This window comes from Rosa rugosa, chromosome 7 (assembly GCF_958449725.1).
Source record: "Rosa rugosa chromosome 7, drRosRugo1.1, whole genome shotgun sequence".
Classification (NCBI taxonomy): Eukaryota; Viridiplantae; Streptophyta; class Magnoliopsida; order Rosales; family Rosaceae; genus Rosa; species Rosa rugosa.
The window spans coordinates 6,887,546-6,898,275 of NC_084826.1; positions in this window are offsets into that span (position 1 = coordinate 6,887,546).

The window sequence follows — 10,730 nt, forward strand, 5'->3', positions numbered from 1 at the left end:
GTACATAATTTGCATCAATTTTTTTTTGTTTACTTTTTGGTGGAAGAAAACGACGCGTAATTCCAGTGCATTTGATTTGTATTTGACTCACAAAAGTCACTTTTCCATTTCTCAATATTTACTAATCACATGGGGAATCGTTGCTAATCAGATCAACTAATTAAGTAATTACAGGATTAGATTACCAAGCAAAACATGTCATGCAAATTCCGAGACCAGATTGAGAAACCAAACCCTAAGCCAGTCTAAAAGTTGCATTATTTTTTAAGCATCGTTAACAGCAAAGAAAATATAGCCCCTCGTACGTTGATATTGTTAAACTAACATTTTCCAGTTTTAATTCTTCAACTGCTCCACAGTGATGAAGATGAAGTAAATTAATATAGAAAGGCTAAGCTAGAATGGAAGAGGAGTAAATGTAAATAACTATATAGATATAGATATATGATATAGTATTTATAAAGCTGCATTGGGAGGGAGCTAGCTAAGCTTTGGCCTCGTGACCCGACCCAACTGGAAGCAGGAAGAGAGAAGTAGCTGTCGAAAGGGCACAGAGAGTTGAGAGATTTTTGAAAAGATGAAGGCTAGTGTTTGACATTTTGCTTTCAACTGCATTATCACTCATCAACTTTTTCCTCTTGATCTTATTTTATTTGTATTAGTATCTATTACATAGTTATTTACATTTACTTTTGTACCTACCAAGCAGAAGAGTAATGTGCCCCTTGTTTGACTCTTCCATGCATCCCTCACTGGCTAATAATTAATTTGTCTAATATAAATTAGGAGTATGAAACTGTGTAATATATCATACTCGTTGTAATGGGTATGAAAAAAAGTGGAAGTGTAATGGCAGGCATAGTTTATTGATTAATAAAAACTCAATGAGATTTAACTTCATTCTCAAATAATCTCCATTTTTACGTAATTGAAACCATATTTAGTGGTCTTTGTGTTTTCCATTTTATGTCTTATGTTGTGTGAATTGTCTTCTCTTTTTTAATTTGTAGTACGAGAGATTGTGTGAAAATATTAGATTTTTCCACCTCTTATGCCCAAGCCGTGCACGGTGGTCGGCCGCCTAGTTCTTTTAATTAGGTCGTGGCACCTTAGTTCACCCATAATTATTGTTCAAGTGGAGTCGGCTTTATCAATTCACATTGATCGTGTTTATATCTTAGATTCGGGCTTCAAATATTGGATTTCAGTTTTTCCTATCATCCCAAAGGATTCCAGGTGACATTATTGAGTACATATATTGATATATAGCCGAATATATAGCGTTCTTTTTCACGTTGCAGTGGTTATTTGAAAATGTTTCATTCTCCATTCAACAAGAAACTAAAACGAAATAGGATCCAAAGAAACCGCTTGTTATTTTAAGCAAAGTTTCCTCACTCTTTCTCCCCAAAAAAGAATGTGGCAGCTAAGCTAGAGAAGCAGGACAGTAATGAACAAAAAGGCCAGCACGTTCTACTACCAAAAAGTAGCCCTATAAGCTGACTTGTTTGAAAAAAGTTTACACAGTTGCTGTAATAATCAAATAGTAGATCGTCAATCAAGTAGTGTAACTAATATTTATATTAATGCATGGTTTGGTATCTGCATATGCATGTAAAAAGTTGTTCGTCTTTTTAGGCCGTCGTTCTTTGTCTCTCTTCCGTAGTTTCTGAGTTGAATCCAGAATTGTTTCAGAGCTACACTGACAAAGTCACAAACTTCAACACGTGAAAGAGAGACGCATCATCACTGACCTCACATTCCCAGCTCGAACCAGAGCCAAGTTATAGCTAGGCCTCTCTCTCTCTCTCTGTGGCGACCACATTAGTCCTTTTCAGATTTCTGAATTCCCCTTCGGATCCATATCGTCATTATCGATCATCAGCTTTTCCCTTTTTCCTTTCTCTCTGGTTCTTTCTACAGCCCCATGTCTCATTATAAGTTTCTGTTCTTGTTCGTTTTCTTGTGTCAAAAATACTGACGAGTGCCCTCCCTGCAACTCTGAAACTGAGGACCCTCCCTCTTGTGTGAATACTCCAGTACTGTGACTATGGTCCCTCCCCTCTGGAAAATTAACCAAGACAGTGAAAACTAGTATGTACTCTCTTCTACATATTGCCAAAACAAAATGTACCCTCTTTTACAGCCAGTACTGTATGTGCTAATATTAAAGGTTTACCATTAACTTCCTAATTTACACCCACAGTGAAAGCATGTATACCCTCTTCGGACATAAAATTTACACCATTCAAAGGAGAAAAGATAGATATGAAGCTGAATGCCGTCGTAGATTTTTGGTCGCTATTCTGACATCTCTATATATGTTGATGACTATTGGTCTTAATTGACCATCTCCCATGATCTATGTTAGGTGTGATTTTCTTTCTTAGGGCAACTCCAACAGCTTTCTTATAATTTATGTACTATAATGAAGCAAAAGTCAAAGTTTAGCCTTTTTTTTTTCTCTAACTCTAACACATTTCCTATTTTACAGCAATCTTTAAAATCTCCATAATTGTTCTTAAAATTTTAGAGATTGCTGTAAATATAGGGAATTTGGTTTTCTCTTTCCTCACTATCCCTAAAATAGGGATAGTTATAGGGAATCTGTTAGAGCAAAAGAGGCTCATTTTTCCCTAAAATAAAGAAAAATTAAAATATAAGGAAGCTGTTGGATTTGCTCTTAGGGTTAGAAGTGTGTGTATTTGACCATGTAACATAGTTCGATTTCGACGAGTTTGAATCTTGGAACTCTATATGCACTAAAAATTAGACCATCGATCGTATTTACAATTATCAATTGCTTATAGAATGTTAGACATTGATAGACATGTTAAAAAATAAAAATCTCACGTCAAAAAAGAGACAAAACATTATGCAAAATGTATATAGGGAGAATTCCACAAATGGTCACTCAACTATGACTCATTCGACACTTTGGTCACTCAAGTTTCAAATATATCACTTTGGTCACTCAACTATTACACTGTCAATCACCCAAGGGGCATTTTATCTCACTTTGATCACTTCTCCCAATCATTCTAATACATATTTCTTAATTTTTCACAATTGGTTGGACGAAAATATCATTAATATTATGACAAATAATTTTTTTTTAATGAAAAAAATTAAAGAAGTGATTAAAGTGAGAGAAATGCTAGCTATCTTCCCCTTCTACCTTTCCCTTTCAACATTCCCCACTCAACGAATGACAAGTGGATTCCACTACCACTTTAAACTCAATATTTATTACATTGAATAACTAATTCTATTTTTTCTATGTCTGCCCTTCTAATAAATGTCTCACATTTTTTTTTTCTATATTTTACTTTGACTTTGTAGGATGTTTAATTTATTTTGCATTTCTTTTTTCTTAAATAATTTTACATTTTTTAATTGTTATTTTGACAGTATGGGTTGTGGTTTTTTTCTTTTTAGCTTGCATTATTATTATCCAGTAAAACATCACTTCAAATACTCTTAATCACCATCTAACTTTGCTGGCAAAACTTTCATCACCTATTTGAGTCCAAGTATCATCCCCTGATCTAAAATATGTCAGACTGGTTACAGAAAGAAACTCACTATTGTATCGTACTAGTACTTCATAATCATTAGGACACAAACATGGGTCAGCCGACAATTCAACCGAATAAATAGAAGCTCTTCCATTTGTGGTTTCTATGAGTGGTGGAAGAGTAATGGTATGCCCGGTGAAAGGGTTCAGTTAGCTCAATTTCTTTAAAAAAACAACAACAATTTTTAAAATCTTTGTTCAATTTCATTCCCCCCGCCAAAGAAATGAAATTGAACGGAGATTAAAAAATAGGAATGGATTTCAGAGTGGATGCTAGAGAAAAAGAAAGAGATAAAAAAAAAAGATTTGATTGAACGAAGATTAAAAAATGGGAATGGATTTCAGAATGGATGTTAGAGAAATAGAAAGAGATAAAGAAAGATTTGAGAGAAAGGGAAGAAAAGTTTGACCTAGATGAACCCAGAAAGAAAAAAACCACAACCCAGATTGTCAAAATAACAATTAAAAAATGCAAAATTAATTAAGAAAAAATAAATGCAAAATAACTTAAATATCCTACAAAGTCAAAGTAAAATATAGAAAGAAAAAAAATGTGAGACATTTATTAGAAGGGCAGACATGGAAAAAATAGAATTAGTTATTCAATGTAATAAATATTGAGTTTAAAGTGGTAGTGGAATCCACATGTCATTTGTTGAGTGGGGAATGTTGAAAAAGAAAGGTAGAAGGGGAAGGTAGCTAGCATTCCTTAAGTTAAAGTTGAGTGACCAAAATAATATATTTAAAAGCTGAGTGACCAAAATATCGAATAAATGAAACTTGAGTGACCATTTATGATATTCTCTCATATATATAACGACGAGATTAACTGTAAATAGTACAACTGTACAACTATCAAATAATTTAAGATAAAATATGAGTATTGTGTGTATATTATGGAAGCGTACTGTAGTTTTAATTGAATTGAAGCAAAAATCTTTCTTTGTGGGTAACATGGGATGTGCCCTAATCTACCCCCACAGCAGTAGACTTTCATTCATCTTTTGCGTATGAACAGTTTTACTTGATTTGTTAAACTATTTCATACATAGATCTTTACTCTTTAGATTCAAATTGGTAGCCGACTAAAAGCTTACAATCACTGTTTGGGAAATTGAAAGACACATTTTCATTCAAACTTTGAACCACCATACATAGAGGGAGTCATGTCAACGAATCATAATTGAACCGGATTGACTTGAATTCATATCCAAATTGATGTATAGTCGTATTAATTGAGTTAATCAATCTATATCCGATAAGCATCGGATTTGGATCGAATTATTGTCATTTATTTCAAATCTATCTAAACAAGTTCATTGTCGGATTGGACATTGTTGTTTTCTCGCATCTTTAAATTTTATTTTATGTAAATAAATGTAACGACTCATGCGATGTTAATGCAAGTTTATTCTTACATTATATTATATAAAAAGTTGCATCAGATTAGCCGACAAATATTAGTTTTCTTAAACTAAACATACTATATATTGATCGAATTTGCATTATTGGATGAACCATTCAAAAAAATATCCTATCAATCACCTCGGTGGATTCGAATCGGAAACCCTAAACAAAATATCCAGATAGGAGTATTCATTAATGACATGCATATGTACTTATGTAGACATGGAAGCCTACGTGAAAACTTAATGCTCCATTAACCAACCTAACTAGTAGTATGACTAGTATCTAAGTACTATCTATCTCGTTTAGCTTGAGCTCATTTGAAGTCGATCAACTTAATTCCCATTTTGATCAAATTTACACAGACTTATTCTATAGTTGAGTGATCCCTAGTGTTTGTTGGGTACATAAATGTATTGTGGATCATGGGCAGCGCATTAAGCCATTAGTGTCATGTTAAAGCAACTGGAATGAACTACTTGGGGCAGGTGCAAGATCACATGGATTGATCGATATATATGGATCGAACAATGCACATTAGGTTAAAAAATATTGATGCAGAAACGATAACCTGCATTTGATAGGAAAAAGACGCACAATGCTGTACCAAACATTCGATCCTCAACAACACAACAAAGGCAACCCTTTAAAATCAACCTAAAACTTGGAATGTGGCTGGCAGCATTAGGCCAAAAACCTTGCCGCTGTAGTAGCAGTAGTTCGACTTCTTAGCATTAGTATTATTATTCCTGGTCTGAAAAAGCAATGAGCAGGCAATCATACATATACATACGCCATTGCCATCCCTTCCAACACGTCCAATCCAGTCCGGTCCTTCCCCGGCAACGGATCCTCTCTTTTTTTCAAGAAAAATGATCGATCCAGTACTACCCTAGCCGGCCCTCTTGGTCTTTTGTATAGAGTTTTCAGATATTCTGGATTTGATATTGATCTGTGATATGTGGGCATATAATGAAACATTCATGCAAATTATTGCGAAATCAATATTCCATTGAAAAAGAAGAGATGTACGTAGAGATGGGACGCGGGAAGATTACATTAGAGTGATTCCACAACAATATCTCTCACCAGGAGATTCTAACTGTCCACCCTTTCTACGTACATAACACTGTTTTCATTCTTGTTTGTTTCTTCCTTTTCTTCTCCTACTTTTGGCTCCGTCTTTTTATTTTCTTTCTTCCTGGTGTTCGGAAGAAAAATTGCAATTGACAGCATGCATATTGACACATTGATCATATATATAGCTCACACCTCTCGATGCTCCTTATAGTTAAAAGGTTCCTAATGATTAAGACTAAAGTTCAATGTTCTCAAGTATTAAAATTGCGAGAGTAACGGCTATTGTATTAGCTCATTCTGTAGGATACACTATAAATAGTAATTAATTTAATTTCGGAGTGCTATAAACGTTTTGATTTGTCCCTTAATTTTGTTGTATGGAATATTATTCCAAAGTACTAATAATTATGAATTTCTTCATAATCAAAAGCTAGCAGTACCAATGTAATCATGGACATGTAGCGAACTAGCTAGTTCGATCAGCTATAGGTCAAGGATCATTGGCAACATTATTACAAAGCATGAAGTGACTAGCTAGGAGCTAAAAGTACCATTAGGTTGTATTTCAAAAGTTTCTGTGTCTTACCAAAGGTACCACATTTTGTTCTAAAAGTACTAGTGACTGGATACTTAATGTCTTGCTCTAAAGTAAATAGTGCCATGAGGATTGTTTGACTCTGAAAAAGAATTCCTTACTCTTAAGAGTATCGACGCATTGTCCCAAAGCTCCACCTACTGTGATAGGCCAAAAGAATTAATAGTTGCTATAATTTTAACAATGCTTGTCCCAAGTACGAATGCATTGATATCATGGACATGTAGTGAACTATTCTACAAGTCAAGGGTCTTGGGTTACATTGTTATGGAGCATCTAATATCATATTAAGAAATTGGATAGCTAGGTTTGGGCAACGGTAATGACAGCCCTTAATGAAATTGATTTTCGTGGAACACCATCCACCCAGGCGGAGGATTGCAGGCCAACTCACCGGGACCTAATGGCCTTAGCTCTACCTGGTACGGTATTCTCCACACCTCCGCCTAAGGGAGTTGATCTCCTTCATCGTCATGCTTCTCTCTGCCAGCATGTACCTAGGTTTGGGCACACCTTGAGGATAGCAACGGTCACATCCCCAGACCCCGGATTATCCTCGCTCTCACTTCCTTCTCCACTTCCCAAACTCTCTAAAACCACTCCTGTGGAGGACGCGGTCTCCTCGGCCCTATACCTTCTCCGGGTACCGCTGTTTGCCAAATAGCGATCTATATCGAGCTCCGCTTCCTCTCGGAGGCTTGGTAAGATGATCCCTCTCCCCCACCAATAGCTCTTGTTTCTGATTCCATCCTAAAGCTTACGGATACCCTAGCTTTGAAATCTGGTATCTGAAATTAGAAACAAAGGAGTCAGCCTAGATTTACGGATCAAGGGCTCCGTTGAAGCGTGGATCACTCCCCACTTCAACTTGAAAACCCAAAAACCCCAAAACAACACCAGAAAAACCCAGAAAACCCAAATCACCATCTGCAGATTTCTATTTCAAGCCAAAGATTGCATCTTTATTCGAGTTTTGCTTACTATCACAAATTCACTATTGTAAACACAAAACTAGAGCAAAGCATAGCCCATATCTATACAAAAAAAAAAAAAAACACACAATATAAACCCGGCCAAAGGGAGAGAAGCGAGAAAACGCAGAAAGTGAAACGGTACAGAAGAGTTTTCGGTGCTCTACCTTTTTTTTTTGTGGCTGCAAACCGCCTTTCTCCCCTCGACGACTTTGCGATCGACTTCTTTGCGCAACGAAATGCCGACAATCCTTCCTCTCTCTCTCTCCACAAATAGATGACCACAGAATGAAGGAAAATTTGCATAAACGCTCTGAAGAAGAAGAAACAGCGAAAAGTGATGGGGAATAGCCATTTTCCCTCTTAAATTCAAGCAAAAAGCAACCTCAACCGTCGAAATCGAAACCCCCTAACCATCAGATTGAGGCACGTGTCCCACACACCCCTTCCACTACCAATGCACGCAATCGTCAGAACTGAAGAGACCTGCATTTATTACCACCTCGGTAACCATCGAACCACGTGGCTTGCATGCACACCAAGTGTTATGTCATTGGGTACAGGAAGCTCATACCCTCATTTAGTCATTTATCCCATCGGGTACAAGAGGCTCAAGCCTTCATTCAACCCCATTAGGTATAAGGGACCCAAACCCTCTATTCAACCCCACTGGGTACAAGAGGTTAACACCCTCATTTACCCCATCGAGTACAAGAGGCTCAAGCCCTTATTCAATCTCATTGGGTATAATGGGCCCAAACCCTCTACTCAACCCTATCGGGTACAAGAGGCAAGCCCTCATTGTTGGATCATAATTCATATACATATTTGTGCCCTAAAACATGAAAATTACTTGTTCTAAAGTCCAATTTAATGTTGACTAATCCAATTCCATTATTTCCCTAATCTTGTACTTTTACTTAACCTTTGTGTTTATTTATATATATTTATATTGTTTTCCTTATCATGATAGGAAATGATGGAGAAACATGGCAATGCACTAAAAAGTCAACCTTAGCACATTTTCTTACTCCGGCTTAGAGAAAGCGAGCTAGACAAGGAAGGAGGGGCGGCATCTTGATCAAACGAACTCCAAATGAGTTGAAACTTTCCAGATAAATTTTAGACATCCTAAGGATCATTTTGAAGAGTGAAAGAGCTAGTTCGAAGTGTAAGACCTTCAAAATATCCGTCCAAGTTTCTGATTAAAAGACGAAAACTGCAAAGCCGGACCTATACGGATTCCGGCAGAATTTCCGGCCAAAACACGGTGAACTAAGCTCTGAAATTTTACCAGAATGATCTACACTTATCAAGGAACATTTGGTATGAAGAAGTCGAAGACCAATTCAGAAGTATCGGTGGAGATTCAATTGAAGGAAGCTTCAGAAGCAGAAAACAAAGTCAAAACATGGCAGTTTGGCCTAGAACCTTCTTTGGACGGATTTCTTGTGCATTTTTGGAAGGTCTATGTCTCTATGATGCTGAAATTATCAAGGAGAGCCCTAGAAAAATCCTACAAGATTATGGCAAGATTAGTCCATCATACTATTCTTTGGATAACTTCTCTCCTTTGGTTGTCACTTTGACTTTGGTGACCCAATAAAACCACCCCAACACTCCTTCATTTTCTTGTTTCCCATGCACAATAAAGAGAGCAGCTGCTCTTCTCTTCTACCCTACACTCTAATAACTCATCATTACTTCCCTCTTTTTACTCAATCTCTTCCATACTCTTTTCCCTTGTTTTTAGGATCTATGTACCACTCTCATACTCCACCTCTATGTTTCTTACAATGTTTGAGCTGCTCTCTTTTGCTTCCATTCATCATTTTACTCTTCTCTCTCTTCTCTATATAAGCATCCCTTCAACACACTCTTAAGGCATCACTCATTCCACCCCATTACATCTTCTTTATTTCTTCATCTCCTTCATAAAACCTCCATATCCACCTCCCAAAATCCAAACCCACAATACCCAATCTCCTCCATCATCACCACCACAAATACCAACTTCCACCACCATAAACTCCATCACCACCACTACCACTCAAAGTTAGCCAAAGGAGCATCATATCTTCATCATCATTCCATTCATCATCACCATCAAGAAGTTCATCATCCATCCATTCCACCATCAAGGAGGATTCAAGGAGCATTGAAGGAGAAAAATGAAGGAGAAGCTACCCATTGATTTGTCAAGCTTCAACTAGTTTTTTCTTCCCTTAACTCTTTAATTTACCTTGATTTACTTTATAGATTTGATGCCAATTTGTATGACTATGAGTGAGTAGTTACTTTGTTGGGGCTAGGGTTGAAAGCCCTAGCCAAACTTGTATGAATTGGTGTTTTAATTTACATTTGATGTTATTTGTGATTTTCATCTTCATATGCTAATTCAAGAAGTGAATGCATTCATTCAAACTTAACAACTTTGAATGTGTTGTGTTTGTCATCTTATGAAAAAATGTTTAGAGAGTAGTTAACCTTGAGCATTGATAGCATGATAGCATCCTCTATGTGCATATGAATGTTGTGAGTTAAAATCACCTAGATCTAGGATTGGTTTGTTTGCACGATTATCTAAACTAAAAGCTTTATGCATCTAGGAACAATGAATTGAGACTTAACCGGTAATAAGAATTGTTCTTAGGTAGTTAATTCTAGACTTATCCGGTTGGAATTAATAACATTAAAGGAGTTTAAGCCTTTGTAGTCTTATCCGGATGCAAAGAGGGTAATTGGGAAATTAGAATAGCATCACTTGTATTTGAACTTCAATACTTGCAAGGGAAGTTAGTGGTAGACAATCCAACCCCTAACTTCATCCATTATATTACTAGTTTAGTTTAGAGTAGTTTAGTTTACATTTGAGCATTTATTTTAATTTGGTTCACCACTCTATCCAACAAACAATTTCACTATCACCACAATGCACATACTCACCATAAGCCTAGATTTCCTTGTGAATTTAGGTTTGTGATTGTACATTTGCATATTCTAGCTCTCCTTAGGTTAACACCCTAGCTAGTGAAAGGAATCCAATCCTTGTGGGTTCGACAATCTTTCTTAAATCCCTATACTATTACTTGTACCACTT